The sequence below is a fragment of the Triturus cristatus genome, chromosome 4_1, assembly GCF_964204655.1.
Source record: "Triturus cristatus chromosome 4_1, aTriCri1.1, whole genome shotgun sequence".
NCBI classification, from domain to species: Eukaryota; Metazoa; Chordata; class Amphibia; order Caudata; family Salamandridae; genus Triturus; species Triturus cristatus.
The window spans coordinates 151,043,713-151,060,430 of NC_140585.1; the positions used below are offsets into that span (position 1 = coordinate 151,043,713).

General features: G+C 36.8%; 17 non-coding genes across 17 annotated transcripts; all 17 read left to right on the forward strand.

The window, feature by feature from the left end:
- The first annotated feature begins 564 nt into the window (after positions 1–564).
- TRNAK-UUU (transfer RNA lysine (anticodon UUU)) lies at positions 565–637 on the forward strand. Its single transcript has one exon. It is a non-coding gene; the product is annotated as a tRNA-Lys (tRNA).
- Positions 638–1,501: 864 nt separating this feature from the next.
- On the forward strand, positions 1,502–1,574 carry TRNAK-UUU (transfer RNA lysine (anticodon UUU)). Its single transcript has one exon. It is a non-coding gene; the product is annotated as a tRNA-Lys (tRNA).
- Positions 1,575–2,438: 864 nt separating this feature from the next.
- Positions 2,439–2,511, forward strand: TRNAK-UUU (transfer RNA lysine (anticodon UUU)). Its single transcript has one exon. It is a non-coding gene; the product is annotated as a tRNA-Lys (tRNA).
- An 864-nt stretch (positions 2,512–3,375) lies between these two features.
- TRNAK-UUU (transfer RNA lysine (anticodon UUU)) lies at positions 3,376–3,448 on the forward strand. Its single transcript has one exon. It is a non-coding gene; the product is annotated as a tRNA-Lys (tRNA).
- An 864-nt stretch (positions 3,449–4,312) lies between these two features.
- Positions 4,313–4,385, forward strand: TRNAK-UUU (transfer RNA lysine (anticodon UUU)). The gene has a single exon. It is a non-coding gene; the product is annotated as a tRNA-Lys (tRNA).
- Positions 4,386–6,186: 1,801 nt separating this feature from the next.
- On the forward strand, positions 6,187–6,259 carry TRNAK-UUU (transfer RNA lysine (anticodon UUU)). Its single transcript has one exon. It is a non-coding gene; the product is annotated as a tRNA-Lys (tRNA).
- An 864-nt stretch (positions 6,260–7,123) lies between these two features.
- Positions 7,124–7,196, forward strand: TRNAK-UUU (transfer RNA lysine (anticodon UUU)). The gene has a single exon. It is a non-coding gene; the product is annotated as a tRNA-Lys (tRNA).
- An 864-nt stretch (positions 7,197–8,060) lies between these two features.
- TRNAK-UUU (transfer RNA lysine (anticodon UUU)) lies at positions 8,061–8,133 on the forward strand. The gene has a single exon. It is a non-coding gene; the product is annotated as a tRNA-Lys (tRNA).
- An 864-nt stretch (positions 8,134–8,997) lies between these two features.
- TRNAK-UUU (transfer RNA lysine (anticodon UUU)) lies at positions 8,998–9,070 on the forward strand. The gene has a single exon. It is a non-coding gene; the product is annotated as a tRNA-Lys (tRNA).
- Positions 9,071–9,934: 864 nt separating this feature from the next.
- Positions 9,935–10,007, forward strand: TRNAK-UUU (transfer RNA lysine (anticodon UUU)). The gene has a single exon. It is a non-coding gene; the product is annotated as a tRNA-Lys (tRNA).
- An 864-nt stretch (positions 10,008–10,871) lies between these two features.
- Positions 10,872–10,944, forward strand: TRNAK-UUU (transfer RNA lysine (anticodon UUU)). Its single transcript has one exon. It is a non-coding gene; the product is annotated as a tRNA-Lys (tRNA).
- An 864-nt stretch (positions 10,945–11,808) lies between these two features.
- On the forward strand, positions 11,809–11,881 carry TRNAK-UUU (transfer RNA lysine (anticodon UUU)). The gene has a single exon. It is a non-coding gene; the product is annotated as a tRNA-Lys (tRNA).
- Positions 11,882–12,745: 864 nt separating this feature from the next.
- TRNAK-UUU (transfer RNA lysine (anticodon UUU)) lies at positions 12,746–12,818 on the forward strand. The gene has a single exon. It is a non-coding gene; the product is annotated as a tRNA-Lys (tRNA).
- An 864-nt stretch (positions 12,819–13,682) lies between these two features.
- TRNAK-UUU (transfer RNA lysine (anticodon UUU)) lies at positions 13,683–13,755 on the forward strand. The gene has a single exon. It is a non-coding gene; the product is annotated as a tRNA-Lys (tRNA).
- Positions 13,756–14,619: 864 nt separating this feature from the next.
- TRNAK-UUU (transfer RNA lysine (anticodon UUU)) lies at positions 14,620–14,692 on the forward strand. Its single transcript has one exon. It is a non-coding gene; the product is annotated as a tRNA-Lys (tRNA).
- An 864-nt stretch (positions 14,693–15,556) lies between these two features.
- On the forward strand, positions 15,557–15,629 carry TRNAK-UUU (transfer RNA lysine (anticodon UUU)). Its single transcript has one exon. It is a non-coding gene; the product is annotated as a tRNA-Lys (tRNA).
- An 864-nt stretch (positions 15,630–16,493) lies between these two features.
- Positions 16,494–16,566, forward strand: TRNAK-UUU (transfer RNA lysine (anticodon UUU)). Its single transcript has one exon. It is a non-coding gene; the product is annotated as a tRNA-Lys (tRNA).
- Positions 16,567–16,718: the final 152 nt, after the last annotated feature.

Below are 16,718 nucleotides of genomic sequence, written 5' to 3' on the forward strand. Positions count from 1 at the left end.
GTTGAATCAGGTTGGATCTCTGGTGCAATGGATAGCGGCTTGGGGTTCTAGGCGAATGTAGAGAAAGCATTCAAAGTCTTTGGGTTGGAATACTAGCTGGGTCAGTTTTATCCCTCCTTTATCTTATAACTAATTGAAACAGTAACAAACAATGCCTGCTTCTGCATAACCAGAGACATTTACCAAAACGGCAGTGAAAGAAAGTCTATTTAAACAGACACTGTTTGCTTTGAAAATGTTGCATAATCTATGCCCAAGAGTAAATTTCCAGTTATACTGCTGGACATGTAATTTAGTACCTAGTAATAGTATTTGGCCTTTTACTAATTTCACAATGTCAATTTAGAGACATGATTTCTAAGTCAGCCGAAAATGAGATAGAACGAATTTCAGGATTTAAAATAGATTACGTGTGCTGCTGAAATTTCAAATGCTTGAAATATCAATTAATTATTAAACTCTACATATTTGATTGCTAATATATGTAACCATATTAAGAATTAAAGTGTAGGTTGGTGTGCGTCCACATCATTTTTAGCTGGTTTTTAGTTGCAGTGTTGCAGAGCCTGGATAGCTCAGTCGGTAGAGCATCAGACTTTTAATCTGAGGGTCCAGGGTTCAAGTCCCTGTTCAGGCGGTTTGTTTAAAGAAAATGTACTCTAATGACATGCTCTTTTCAGGATCCAATGAACGAGTAGTCCCATTAGAGTAATTGCAAGTTACTCTTAATGGAGCCATTAAATACCCATCGGTCGTGTACCATTTGACAAGAGTTAAGAAGACTTACCGCAACGGTATCATGTCGTTTGAGATGTTGATTATCTTTTCCCCAATTCAATGTTCAAAATGGAACCCTGCTTATAGTTTCCAAATCACTTTATAAAGTTGGTCAACCGCTGATAGCTCATCTTTTTATTTGAGAATTTCTGTTCACCTTGTTGAATCAGGTTGGATCTCTGGTGCAATGGATAGCGGCTTGGGGTTCTAGGCGAATGTAGAGAAAGCATTCAAAGTCTTTGGGTTGGAATACTAGCTGGGTCAGTTTTATCCCTCCTTTATCTTATAACTAATTGAAACAGTAACAAACAATGCCTGCTTCTGCATAACCAGAGACATTTACCAAAACGGCAGTGAAAGAAAGTCTATTTAAACAGACACTGTTTGCTTTGAAAATGTTGCATAATCTATGCCCAAGAGTAAATTTCCAGTTATACTGCTGGACATGTAATTTAGTACCTAGTAATAGTATTTGGCCTTTTACTAATTTCACAATGTCAATTTAGAGACATGATTTCTAAGTCAGCCGAAAATGAGATAGAACGAATTTCAGGATTTAAAATAGATTACGTGTGCTGCTGAAATTTCAAATGCTTGAAATATCAATTAATTATTAAACTCTACATATTTGATTGCTAATATATGTAACCATATTAAGAATTAAAGTGTAGGTTGGTGTGCGTCCACATCATTTTTAGCTGATTTTTAGTTGCAGTGTTGCAGAGCCTGGATAGCTCAGTCGGTAGAGCATCAGACTTTTAATCTGAGGGTCCAGGGTTCAAGTCCCTGTTCAGGCGGTTTGTTTAAAGAAAATGTACTCTAATGACATGCTCTTTTCAGGATCCAATGAACGAGTAGTCCCATTAGAGTAATTGCAAGTTACTCTTAATGGAGCCATTAAATACCCATCGGTCGTGTACCATTTGACAAGAGTTAAGAAGACTTACCGCAACGGTATCATGTCGTTTGAGATGTTGATTATCTTTTCCCCAATTCAACGTTCAAAATGGAACCCTGCTTATAGTTTCCAAATCACTTTATAAAGTTGGTCAACCGCTGATAGCTCATCTTTTTATTTGAGAATTTCTGTTCACCTTGTTGAATCAGGTTGGATCTCTGGTGCAATGGATAGCGGCTTGGGGTTCTAGGCGAATGTAGAGAAAGCATTCAAAGTCTTTGGGTTGGAATACTAGCTGGGTCAGTTTTATCCCTCCTTTATCTTATAACTAATTGAAACAGTAACAAACAATGCCTGCTTCTGCATAACCAGAGACATTTACCAAAACGGCAGTGAAAGAAAGTCTATTTAAACAGACACTGTTTGCTTTGAAAATGTTGCATAATCTATGCCCAAGAGTAAATTTCCAGTTATACTGCTGGACATGTAATTTAGTACCTAGTAATAGTATTTGGCCTTTTACTAATTTCACAATGTCAATTTAGAGACATGATTTCTAAGTCAGCCGAAAATGAGATAGAACGAATTTCAGGATTTAAAATAGATTACGTGTGCTGCTGAAATTTCAAATGCTTGAAATATCAATTAATTATTAAACTCTACATATTTGATTGCTAATATATGTAACCATATTAAGAATTAAAGTGTAGGTTGGTGTGCGTCCACATCATTTTTAGCTGGTTTTTAGTTGCAGTGTTGCAGAGCCTGGATAGCTCAGTCGGTAGAGCATCAGACTTTTAATCTGAGGGTCCAGGGTTCAAGTCCCTGTTCAGGCGGTTTGTTTAAAGAAAATGTACTCTAATGACATGCTCTTTTCAGGATCCAATGAACGAGTAGTCCCATTAGAGTAATTGCAAGTTACTCTTAATGGAGCCATTAAATACCCATCGGTCGTGTACCATTTGACAAGAGTTAAGAAGACTTACCGCAACGGTATCATGTCGTTTGAGATGTTGATTATCTTTTCCCCAATTCAATGTTCAAAATGGAACCCTGCTTATAGTTTCCAAATCACTTTATAAAGTTGGTCAACCGCTGATAGCTCATCTTTTTATTTGAGAATTTCTGTTCACCTTGTTGAATCAGGTTGGATCTCTGGTGCAATGGATAGCGGCTTGGGGTTCTAGGCGAATGTAGAGAAAGCATTCAAAGTCTTTGGGTTGGAATACTAGCTGGGTCAGTTTTATCCCTCCTTTATCTTATAACTAATTGAAACAGTAACAAACAATGCCTGCTTCTGCATAACCAGAGACATTTACCAAAACGGCAGTGAAAGAAAGTCTATTTAAACAGACACTGTTTGCTTTGAAAATGTTGCATAATCTATGCCCAAGAGTAAATTTCCAGTTATACTGCTGGACATGTAATTTAGTACCTAGTAATAGTATTTGGCCTTTTACTAATTTCACAATGTCAATTTAGAGACATGATTTCTAAGTCAGCCGAAAATGAGATAGAACGAATTTCAGGATTTAAAATAGATTACGTGTGCTGCTGAAATTTCAAATGCTTGAAATATCAATTAATTATTAAACTCTACATATTTGATTGCTAATATATGTAACCATATTAAGAATTAAAGTGTAGGTTGGTGTGCGTCCACATCATTTTTAGCTGATTTTTAGTTGCAGTGTTGCAGGGCCTGGATAGCTCAGTCGGTAGAGCATCAGACTTTTAATCTGAGGGTCCAGGGTTCAAGTCCCTGTTCAGGCGGTTTGTTTAAAGAAAATGTACTCTAATGACATGCTCTTTTCAGGATCCAATGAACGAGTAGTCCCATTAGAGTAATTGCAAGTTACTCTTAATGGAGCCATTAAATACCCATCGGTCGTGTACCATTTGACAAGAGTTAAGAAGACTTACCGCAACGGTATCATGTCGTTTGAGATGTTGATTATCTTTTCCCCAATTCAATGTTCAAAATGGAACCCTGCTTATAGTTTCCAAATCACTTTATAAAGTTGGTCAACCGCTGATAGCTCATCTTTTTATTTGAGAATTTCTGTTCACCTTGTTGAATCAGGTTGGATCTCTGGTGCAATGGATAGCGGCTTGGGGTTCTAGGCGAATGTAGAGAAAGCATTCAAAGTCTTTGGGTTGGAATACTAGCTGGGTCAGTTTTATCCCTCCTTTATCTTATAACTAATTGAAACAGTAACAAACAATGCCTGCTTCTGCATAACCAGAGACATTTACCAAAACGGCAGTGAAAGAAAGTCTATTTAAACAGACACTGTTTGCTTTGAAAATGTTGCATAATCTATGCCCAAGAGTAAATTTCCAGTTATACTGCTGGACATGTAATTTAGTACCTAGTAATAGTATTTGGCCTTTTACTAATTTCACAATGTCAATTTAGAGACATGATTTCTAAGTCAGCCGAAAATGAGATAGAACGAATTTCAGGATTTAAAATAGATTACGTGTGCTGCTGAAATTTCAAATGCTTGAAATATCAATTAATTATTAAACTCTACATATTTGATTGCTAATATATGTAACCATATTAAGAATTAAAGTGTAGGTTGGTGTGCGTCCACATCATTTTTAGCTGATTTTTAGTTGCAGTGTTGCAGAGCCTGGATAGCTCAGTCGGTAGAGCATCAGACTTTTAATCTGAGGGTCCAGGGTTCAAGTCCCTGTTCAGGCGGTTTGTTTAAAGAAAATGTACTCTAATGACATGCTCTTTTCAGGATCCAATGAACGAGTAGTCCCATTAGAGTAATTGCAAGTTACTCTTAATGGAGCCATTAAATACCCATCGGTCGTGTACCATTTGACAAGAGTTAAGAAGACTTACCGCAACGGTATCATGTCGTTTGAGATGTTGATTATCTTTTCCCCAATTCAATGTTCAAAATGGAACCCTGCTTATAGTTTCCAAATCACTTTATAAAGTTGGTCAACCGCTGATAGCTCATCTTTTTATTTGAGAATTTCTGTTCACCTTGTTGAATCAGGTTGGATCTCTGGTGCAATGGATAGCGGCTTGGGGTTCTAGGCGAATGTAGAGAAAGCATTCAAAGTCTTTGGGTTGGAATACTAGCTGGGTCAGTTTTATCCCTCCTTTATCTTATAACTAATTGAAACAGTAACAAACAATGCCTGCTTCTGCATAACCAGAGACATTTACCAAAACGGCAGTGAAAGAAAGTCTATTTAAACAGACACTGTTTGCTTTGAAAATGTTGCATAATCTATGCCCAAGAGTAAATTTCCAGTTATACTGCTGGACATGTAATTTAGTACCTAGTAATAGTATTTGGCCTTTTACTAATTTCACAATGTCAATTTAGAGACATGATTTCTAAGTCAGCCGAAAATGAGATAGAACGAATTTCAGGATTTAAAATAGATTACGTGTGCTGCTGAAATTTCAAATGCTTGAAATATCAATTAATTATTAAACTCTACATATTTGATTGCTAATATATGTAACCATATTAAGAATTAAAGTGTAGGTTGGTGTGCGTCCACATCATTTTTAGCTGATTTTTAGTTGCAGTGTTGCAGAGCCTGGATAGCTCAGTCGGTAGAGCATCAGACTTTTAATCTGAGAGTCCAGGGTTCAAGTCCCTGTTCAGGCGGTTTGTTTAAAGAAAATGTACTCTAATGACATGCTCTTTTCAGGATCCAATGAACGAGTAGTCCCATTAGAGTAATTGCAAGTTACTCTTAATGGAGCCATTAAATACCCATCGGTCGTGTACCATTTGACAAGAGTTAAGAAGACTTACCGCAACGGTATCATGTCGTTTGAGATGTTGATTATCTTTTCCCCAATTCAACGTTCAAAATGGAACCCTGCTTATAGTTTCCAAATCACTTTATAAAGTTGGTCAACCGCTGATAGCTCATCTTTTTATTTGAGAATTTCTGTTCACCTTGTTGAATCAGGTTGGATCTCTGGTGCAATGGATAGCGGCTTGGGGTTCTAGGCGAATGTAGAGAAAGCATTCAAAGTCTTTGGGTTGGAATACTAGCTGGGTCAGTTTTATCCCTCCTTTATCTTATAACTAATTGAAACAGTAACAAACAATGCCTGCTTCTGCATAACCAGAGACATTTACCAAAACGGCAGTGAAAGAAAGTCTATTTAAACAGACACTGTTTGCTTTGAAAATGTTGCATAATCTATGCCCAAGAGTAAATTTCCAGTTATACTGCTGGACATGTAATTTAGTACCTAGTAATAGTATTTGGCCTTTTACTAATTTCACAATGTCAATTTAGAGACATGATTTCTAAGTCAGCCGAAAATGAGATAGAACGAATTTCAGGATTTAAAATAGATTACGTGTGCTGCTGAAATTTCAAATGCTTGAAATATCAATTAATTATTAAACTCTACATATTTGATTGCTAATATATGTAACCATATTAAGAATTAAAGTGTAGGTTGGTGTGCGTCCACATCATTTTTAGCTGGTTTTTAGTTGCAGTGTTGCAGAGCCTGGATAGCTCAGTCGGTAGAGCATCAGACTTTTAATCTGAGGGTCCAGGGTTCAAGTCCCTGTTCAGGCGGTTTGTTTAAAGAAAATGTACTCTAATGACATGCTCTTTTCAGGATCCAATGAACGAGTAGTCCCATTAGAGTAATTGCAAGTTACTCTTAATGGAGCCATTAAATACCCATCGGTCGTGTACCATTTGACAAGAGTTAAGAAGACTTACCGCAACGGTATCATGTCGTTTGAGATGTTGATTATCTTTTCCCCAATTCAATGTTCAAAATGGAACCCTGCTTATAGTTTCCAAATCACTTTATAAAGTTGGTCAACCGCTGATAGCTCATCTTTTTATTTGAGAATTTCTGTTCACCTTGTTGAATCAGGTTGGATCTCTGGTGCAATGGATAGCGGCTTGGGGTTCTAGGCGAATGTAGAGAAAGCATTCAAAGTCTTTGGGTTGGAATACTAGCTGGGTCAGTTTTATCCCTCCTTTATCTTATAACTAATTGAAACAGTAACAAACAATGCCTGCTTCTGCATAACCAGAGACATTTACCAAAACGGCAGTGAAAGAAAGTCTATTTAAACAGACACTGTTTGCTTTGAAAATGTTGCATAATCTATGCCCAAGAGTAAATTTCCAGTTATACTGCTGGACATGTAATTTAGTACCTAGTAATAGTATTTGGCCTTTTACTCATTTCACAATGTCAATTTAGAGACATGATTTCTAAGTCAGCCGAAAATGAGATAGAACGAATTTCAGGATTTAAAATAGATTACGTGTGCTGCTGAAATATCAAATGCTTGAAATATCAATTAATTATTAAACTCTACATATTTGATTGCTAATATATGTAACCATATTAAGAATTAAAGTGTAGGTTGGTGTGCGTCCACATCATTTTTAGCTGATTTTTAGTTGCAGTGTTGCAGAGCCTGGATAGCTCAGTCGGTAGAGCATCAGACTTTTAATCTGAGGGTCCAGGGTTCAAGTCCCTGTTCAGGCGGTTTGTTTAAAGAAAATGTACTCTAATGACATGCTCTTTTCAGGATCCAATGAACGAGTAGTCCCATTAGAGTAATTGCAAGTTACTCTTAATGGAGCCATTAAATACCCATCGGTCGTGTACCATTTGACAAGAGTTAAGAAGACTTACCGCAACGGTATCATGTCGTTTGAGATGTTGATTATCTTTTCCCCAATTCAATGTTCAAAATGGAACCCTGCTTATAGTTTCCAAATCACTTTATAAAGTTGGTCAACCGCTGATAGCTCATCTTTTTATTTGAGAATTTCTGTTCACCTTGTTGAATCAGGTTGGATCTCTGGTGCAATGGATAGCGGCTTGGGGTTCTAGGCGAATGTAGAGAAAGCATTCAAAGTCTTTGGGTTGGAATACTAGCTGGGTCAGTTTTATCCCTCCTTTATCTTATAACTAATTGAAACAGTAACAAACAATGCCTGCTTCTGCATAACCAGAGACATTTACCAAAACGGCAGTGAAAGAAAGTCTATTTAAACAGACACTGTTTGCTTTGAAAATGTTGCATAATCTATGCCCAAGAGTAAATTTCCAGTTATACTGCTGGACATGTAATTTAGTACCTAGTAATAGTATTTGGCCTTTTACTAATTTCACAATGTCAATTTAGAGACATGATTTCTAAGTCAGCCGAAAATGAGATAGAACGAATTTCAGGATTTAAAATAGATTACGTGTGCTGCTGAAATTTCAAATGCTTGAAATATCAATTAATTATTAAACTCTACATATTTGATTGCTAATATATGTAACCATATTAAGAATTAAAGTGTAGGTTGGTGTGCGTCCACATCATTTTTAGCTGATTTTTAGTTGCAGTGTTGCAGAGCCTGGATAGCTCAGTCGGTAGAGCATCAGACTTTTAATCTGAGGGTCCAGGGTTCAAGTCCCTGTTCAGGCGGTTTGTTTAAAGAAAATGTACTCTAATGACATGCTCTTTTCAGGATCCAATGAACGAGTAGTCCCATTAGAGTAATTGCAAGTTACTCTTAATGGAGCCATTAAATACCCATCGGTCGTGTACCATTTGACAAGAGTTAAGAAGACTTACCGCAACGGTATCATGTCGTTTGAGATGTTGATTATCTTTTCCCCAATTCAATGTTCAAAATGGAACCCTGCTTATAGTTTCCAAATCACTTTATAATGTTGGTCAACCGCTGATAGCTCATCTTTTTATTTGAGAATTTCTGTTCACCTTGTTGAATCAGGTTGGATCTCTGGTGCAATGGATAGCGGCTTGGGGTTCTAGGCGAATGTAGAGAAAGCATTCAAAGTCTTTGGGTTGGAATACTAGCTGGGTCAGTTTTATCCCTCCTTTATCTTATAACTAATTGAAACAGTAACAAACAATGCCTGCTTCTGCATAACCAGAGACATTTACCAAAACGGCAGTGAAAGAAAGTCTATTTAAACAGACACTGTTTGCTTTGAAAATGTTGCATAATCTATGCCCAAGAGTAAATTTCCAGTTATACTGCTGGACATGTAATTTAGTACCTAGTAATAGTATTTGGCCTTTTACTAATTTCACAATGTCAATTTAGAGACATGATTTCTAAGTCAGCCGAAAATGAGATAGAACGAATTTCAGGATTTAAAATAGATTACGTGTGCTGCTGAAATTTCAAATGCTTGAAATATCAATTAATTATTAAACTCTACATATTTGATTGCTAATATATGTAACCATATTAAGAATTAAAGTGTAGGTTGGTGTGCGTCCACATCATTTTTAGCTGATTTTTAGTTGCAGTGTTGCAGAGCCTGGATAGCTCAGTCGGTAGAGCATCAGACTTTTAATCTGAGGGTCCAGGGTTCAAGTCCCTGTTCAGGCGGTTTGTTTAAAGAAAATGTACTCTAATGACATGCTCTTTTCAGGATCCAATGAACGAGTAGTCCCATTAGAGTAATTGCAAGTTACTCTTAATGGAGCCATTAAATACCCATCGGTCGTGTACCATTTGACAAGAGTTAAGAAGACTTACCGCAACGGTATCATGTCGTTTGAGATGTTGATTATCTTTTCCCCAATTCAATGTTCAAAATGGAACCCTGCTTATAGTTTCCAAATCACTTTATAATGTTGGTCAACCGCTGATAGCTCATCTTTTTATTTGAGAATTTCTGTTCACCTTGTTGAATCAGGTTGGATCTCTGGTGCAATGGATAGCGGCTTGGGGTTCTAGGCGAATGTAGAGAAAGCATTCAAAGTCTTTGGGTTGGAATACTAGCTGGGTCAGTTTTATCCCTCCTTTATCTTATAACTAATTGAAACAGTAACAAACAATGCCTGCTTCTGCATAACCAGAGACATTTACCAAAACGGCAGTGAAAGAAAGTCTATTTAAACAGACACTGTTTGCTTTGAAAATGTTGCATAATCTATGCCCAAGAGTAAATTTCCAGTTATACTGCTGGACATGTAATTTAGTACCTAGTAATAGTATTTGGCCTTTTACTAATTTCACAATGTCAATTTAGAGACATGATTTCTAAGTCAGCCGAAAATGAGATAGAACGAATTTCAGGATTTAAAATAGATTACGTGTGCTGCTGAAATTTCAAATGCTTGAAATATCAATTAATTATTAAACTCTACATATTTGATTGCTAATATATGTAACCATATTAAGAATTAAAGTGTAGGTTGGTGTGCGTCCACATCATTTTTAGCTGATTTTTAGTTGCAGTGTTGCAGAGCCTGGATAGCTCAGTCGGTAGAGCATCAGACTTTTAATCTGAGGGTCCAGGGTTCAAGTCCCTGTTCAGGCGGTTTGTTTAAAGAAAATGTACTCTAATGACATGCTCTTTTCAGGATCCAATGAACGAGTAGTCCCATTAGAGTAATTGCAAGTTACTCTTAATGGAGCCATTAAATACCCATCGGTCGTGTACCATTTGACAAGAGTTAAGAAGACTTACCGCAACGGTATCATGTCGTTTGAGATGTTGATTATCTTTTCCCCAATTCAATGTTCAAAATGGAACCCTGCTTATAGTTTCCAAATCACTTTATAATGTTGGTCAACCGCTGATAGCTCATCTTTTTATTTGAGAATTTCTGTTCACCTTGTTGAATCAGGTTGGATCTCTGGTGCAATGGATAGCGGCTTGGGGTTCTAGGCGAATGTAGAGAAAGCATTCAAAGTCTTTGGGTTGGAATACTAGCTGGGTCAGTTTTATCCCTCCTTTATCTTATAACTAATTGAAACAGTAACAAACAATGCCTGCTTCTGCATAACCAGAGACATTTACCAAAACGGCAGTGAAAGAAAGTCTATTTAAACAGACACTGTTTGCTTTGAAAATGTTGCATAATCTATGCCCAAGAGTAAATTTCCAGTTATACTGCTGGACATGTAATTTAGTACCTAGTAATAGTATTTGGCCTTTTACTAATTTCACAATGTCAATTTAGAGACATGATTTCTAAGTCAGCCGAAAATGAGATAGAACGAATTTCAGGATTTAAAATAGATTACGTGTGCTGCTGAAATTTCAAATGCTTGAAATATCAATTAATTATTAAACTCTACATATTTGATTGCTAATATATGTAACCATATTAAGAATTAAAGTGTAGGTTGGTGTGCGTCCACATCATTTTTAGCTGATTTTTAGTTGCAGTGTTGCAGAGCCTGGATAGCTCAGTCGGTAGAGCATCAGACTTTTAATCTGAGGGTCCAGGGTTCAAGTCCCTGTTCAGGCGGTTTGTTTAAAGAAAATGTACTCTAATGACATGCTCTTTTCAGGATCCAATGAACGAGTAGTCCCATTAGAGTAATTGCAAGTTACTCTTAATGGAGCCATTAAATACCCATCGGTCGTGTACCATTTGACAAGAGTTAAGAAGACTTACCGCAACGGTATCATGTCGTTTGAGATGTTGATTATCTTTTCCCCAATTCAATGTTCAAAATGGAACCCTGCTTATAGTTTCCAAATCACTTTATAAAGTTGGTCAACCGCTGATAGCTCATCTTTTTATTTGAGAATTTCTGTTCACCTTGTTGAATCAGGTTGGATCTCTGGTGCAATGGATAGCGGCTTGGGGTTCTAGGCGAATGTAGAGAAAGCATTCAAAGTCTTTGGGTTGGAATACTAGCTGGGTCAGTTTTATCCCTCCTTTATCTTATAACTAATTGAAACAGTAACAAACAATGCCTGCTTCTGCATAACCAGAGACATTTACCAAAACGGCAGTGAAAGAAAGTCTATTTAAACAGACACTGTTTGCTTTGAAAATGTTGCATAATCTATGCCCAAGAGTAAATTTCCAGTTATACTGCTGGACATGTAATTTAGTACCTAGTAATAGTATTTGGCCTTTTACTAATTTCACAATGTCAATTTAGAGACATGATTTCTAAGTCAGCCGAAAATGAGATAGAACGAATTTCAGGATTTAAAATAGATTACGTGTGCTGCTGAAATTTCAAATGCTTGAAATATCAATTAATTATTAAACTCTACATATTTGATTGCTAATATATGTAACCATATTAAGAATTAAAGTGTAGGTTGGTGTGCGTCCACATCATTTTTAGCTGATTTTTAGTTGCAGTGTTGCAGAGCCTGGATAGCTCAGTCGGTAGAGCATCAGACTTTTAATCTGAGGGTCCAGGGTTCAAGTCCCTGTTCAGGCGGTTTGTTTAAAGAAAATGTACTCTAATGACATGCTCTTTTCAGGATCCAATGAACGAGTAGTCCCATTAGAGTAATTGCAAGTTACTCTTAATGGAGCCATTAAATACCCATCGGTCGTGTACCATTTGACAAGAGTTAAGAAGACTTACCGCAACGGTATCATGTCGTTTGAGATGTTGATTATCTTTTCCCCAATTCAATGTTCAAAATGGAACCCTGCTTATAGTTTCCAAATCACTTTATAATGTTGGTCAACCGCTGATAGCTCATCTTTTTATTTGAGAATTTCTGTTCACCTTGTTGAATCAGGTTGGATCTCTGGTGCAATGGATAGCGGCTTGGGGTTCTAGGCGAATGTAGAGAAAGCATTCAAAGTCTTTGGGTTGGAATACTAGCTGGGTCAGTTTTATCCCTCCTTTATCTTATAACTAATTGAAACAGTAACAAACAATGCCTGCTTCTGCATAACCAGAGACATTTACCAAAACGGCAGTGAAAGAAAGTCTATTTAAACAGACACTGTTTGCTTTGAAAATGTTGCATAATCTATGCCCAAGAGTAAATTTCCAGTTATACTGCTGGACATGTAATTTAGTACCTAGTAATAGTATTTGGCCTTTTACTCATTTCACAATGTCAATTTAGAGACATGATTTCTAAGTCAGCCGAAAATGAGATAGAACGAATTTCAGGATTTAAAATAGATTACGTGTGCTGCTGAAATATCAAATGCTTGAAATATCAATTAATTATTAAACTCTACATATTTGATTGCTAATATATGTAACCATATTAAGAATTAAAGTGTAGGTTGGTGTGCGTCCACATCATTTTTAGCTGATTTTTAGTTGCAGTGTTGCAGAGCCTGGATAGCTCAGTCGGTAGAGCATCAGACTTTTAATCTGAGGGTCCAGGGTTCAAGTCCCTGTTCAGGCGGTTTGTTTAAAAAAAATGTACTCTAATGACATGCTCTTTTCAGGATCCAATGAACGAGTAGTCCCATTAGAGTAATTGCAAGTTACTCTTAATGGAGCCATTAAATACCCATCGGTCGTGTACCATTTGACAAGAGTTAAGAAGACTTACCGCAACGGTATCATGTCGTTTGAGATGTTGATTATCTTTTCCCCAATTCAATGTTCAAAATGGAACCCTGCTTATAGTTTCCAAATCACTTTATAAAGTTGGTCAACCGCTGATAGCTCATCTTTTTATTTGAGAATTTCTGTTCACCTTGTTGAATCAGGTTGGATCTCTGGTGCAATGGATAGCGGCTTGGGGTTCTAGGCGAATGTAGAGAAAGCATTCAAAGTCTTTGGGTTGGAATACTAGCTGGGTCAGTTTTATCCCTCCTTTATCTTATAACTAATTGAAACAGTAACAAACAATGCCTGCTTCTGCATAACCAGAGACATTTACCAAAACGGCAGTGAAAGAAAGTCTATTTAAACAGACACTGTTTGCTTTGAAAATGTTGCATAATCTATGCCCAAGAGTAAATTTCCAGTTATACTGCTGGACATGTAATTTAGTACCTAGTAATAGTATTTGGCCTTTTACTAATTTCACAATGTCAATTTAGAGACATGATTTCTAAGTCAGCCGAAAATGAGATAGAACGAATTTCAGGATTTAAAATAGATTACGTGTGCTGCTGAAATTTCAAATGCTTGAAATATCAATTAATTATTAAACTCTACATATTTGATTGCTAATATATGTAACCATATTAAGAATTAAAGTGTAGGTTGGTGTGCGTCCACATCATTTTTAGCTGATTTTTAGTTGCAGTGTTGCAGAGCCTGGATAGCTCAGTCGGTAGAGCATCAGACTTTTAATCTGAGGGTCCAGGGTTCAAGTCCCTGTTCAGGCGGTTTGTTTAAAGAAAATGTACTCTAATGACATGCTCTTTTCAGGATCCAATGAACGAGTAGTCCCATTAGAGTAATTGCAAGTTACTCTTAATGGAGCCATTAAATACCCATCGGTCGTGTACCATTTGACAAGAGTTAAGAAGACTTACCGCAACGGTATCATGTCGTTTGAGATGTTGATTATCTTTTCCCCAATTCAATGTTCAAAATGGAACCCTGCTTATAGTTTCCAAATCACTTTATAATGTTGGTCAACCGCTGATAGCTCATCTTTTTATTTGAGAATTTCTGTTCACCTTGTTGAATCAGGTTGGATCTCTGGTGCAATGGATAGCGGCTTGGGGTTCTAGGCGAATGTAGAGAAAGCATTCAAAGTCTTTGGGTTGGAATACTAGCTGGGTCAGTTTTATCCCTCCTTTATCTTATAACTAATTGAAACAGTAACAAACAATGCCTGCTTCTGCATAACCAGAGACATTTACCAAAACGGCAGTGAAAGAAAGTCTATTTAAACAGACACTGTTTGCTTTGAAAATGTTGCATAATCTATGCCCAAGAGTAAATTTCCAGTTATACTGCTGGACATGTAATTTAGTACCTAGTAATAGTATTTGGCCTTTTACTAATTTCACAATGTCAATTTAGAGACATGATTTCTAAGTCAGCCGAAAATGAGATAGAACGAATTTCAGGATTTAAAATAGATTACGTGTGCTGCTGAAATTTCAAATGCTTGAAATATCAATTAATTATTAAACTCTACATATTTGATTGCTAATATATGTAACCATATTAAGAATTAAAGTGTAGGTTGGTGTGCGTCCACATCATTTTTAGCTGATTTTTAGTTGCAGTGTTGCAGAGCCTGGATAGCTCAGTCGGTAGAGCATCAGACTTTTAATCTGAGGGTCCAGGGTTCAAGTCCCTGTTCAGGCGGTTTGTTTAAAGAAAATGTACTCTAATGACATGCTCTTTTCAGGATCCAATGAACGAGTAGTCCCATTAGAGTAATTGCAAGTTACTCTTAATGGAGCCATTAAATACCCATCGGTCGTGTACCATTTGACAAGAGTTAAGAAGACTTACCGCAACGGTATCATGTCGTTTGAGATGTTGATTATCTTTTCCCCAATTCAATGTTCAAAATGGAACCCTGCTTATAGTTTCCAAATCACTTTATAATGTTGGTCAACCGCTGATAGCTCATCTTTTTATTTGAGAATTTCTGTTCACCTTGTTGAATCAGGTTGGATCTCTGGTGCAATGGATAGCGGCTTGGGGTTCTAGGCGAATGTAGAGAAAGCATTCAAAGTCTTTGGGTTGGAATACTAGCTGGGTCAGTTTTATCCCTCCTTTATCTTATAACTAATTGAAACAGTAACAAACAATGCCTGCTTCTGCATAACCAGAGACATTTACCAAAACGGCAGTGAAAGAAAGTCTATTTAAACAGACACTGTTTGCTTTGAAAATGTTGCATAATCTATGCCCAAGAGTAAATTTCCAGTTATACTGCTGGACATGTAATTTAGTACCTAGTAATAGTATTTGGCCTTTTACTCATTTCACAATGTCAATTTAGAGACATGATTTCTAAGTCAGCCGAAAATGAGATAGAACGAATTTCAGGATTTAAAATAGATTACGTGTGCTGCTGAAATATCAAATGCTTGAAATATCAATTAATTATTAAACTCTACATATTTGATTGCTAATATATGTAACCATATTAAGAATTAAAGTGTAGGTTGGTGTGCGTCCACATCATTTTTAGCTGATTTTTAGTTGCAGTGTTGCAGAGCCTGGATAGCTCAGTCGGTAGAGCATCAGACTTTTAATCTGAGGGTCCAGGGTTCAAGTCCCTGTTCAGGCGGTTTGTTTAAAGAAAATGTACTCTAATGACATGCTCTTTTCAGGATCCAATGAACGAGTAGTCCCATTAGAGTAATTGCAAGTTACTCTTAATGGAGCCATTAAATACCCATCGGTCGTGTACCATTTGACAAGAGTTAAGAAGACTTACCGCAACGGTATCATGTCGTTTGAGATGTTGATTATCTTTTCCCCAATTCAATGTTCAAAATGGAACCCTGCTTATAGTTTCCAAATCACTTTATAAAGTTGGTCAACCGCTGATAGCTCATCTTTTTATTTGAGAATTTCTGTTCACCTTGTTGAATCAGGTTGGATCTCTGGTGCAATGGATAGCGGCTTGGGGTTCTAGGCGAATGTAGAGAAAGCATTCAAAGTCTTTGGGTTGGAATACTAGCTGGGTCAGTTTTATCCCTCCTTTATCTTATAACTAATTGAAACAGTAACAAACAATGCCTGCTTCTGCATAACCAGAGACATTTACCAAAACGGCAGTGAAAGAAAGTCTATTTAAACAGACACTGTTTGCTTTGAAAATGTTGCATAATCTATGCCCAAGAGTAAATTTCCAGTTATACTGCTGGACATGTAATTTAGTACCTAGTAATAGTATTTGGCCTTTTACTAATTTCACAATGTCAATTTAGAGACATGATTTCTAAGTCAGCCGAAAATGAGATAGAACGAATTTCAGGATTTAAAATAGATTACGTGTGCTGCTGAAATTTCAAATGCTTGAAATATCAATTAATTATTAAACTCTACATATTTGATTGCTAATATATGTAACCATATTAAGAATTAAAGTGTAGGTTGGTGTGCGTCCACATCATTTTTAGCTGATTTTTAGTTGCAGTGTTGCAGAGCCTGGATAGCTCAGTCGGTAGAGCATCAGACTTTTAATCTGAGGGTCCAGGGTTCAAGTCCCTGTTCAGGCGGTTTGTTTAAAGAAAATGTACTCTAATGACATGCTCTTTTCAGGATCCAATGAACGAGTAGTCCCATTAGAGTAATTGCAAGTTACTCTTAATGGAGCCATTAAATACCCATCGGTCGTGTACCATTTGACAAGAGTTAAGAAGACTTACCG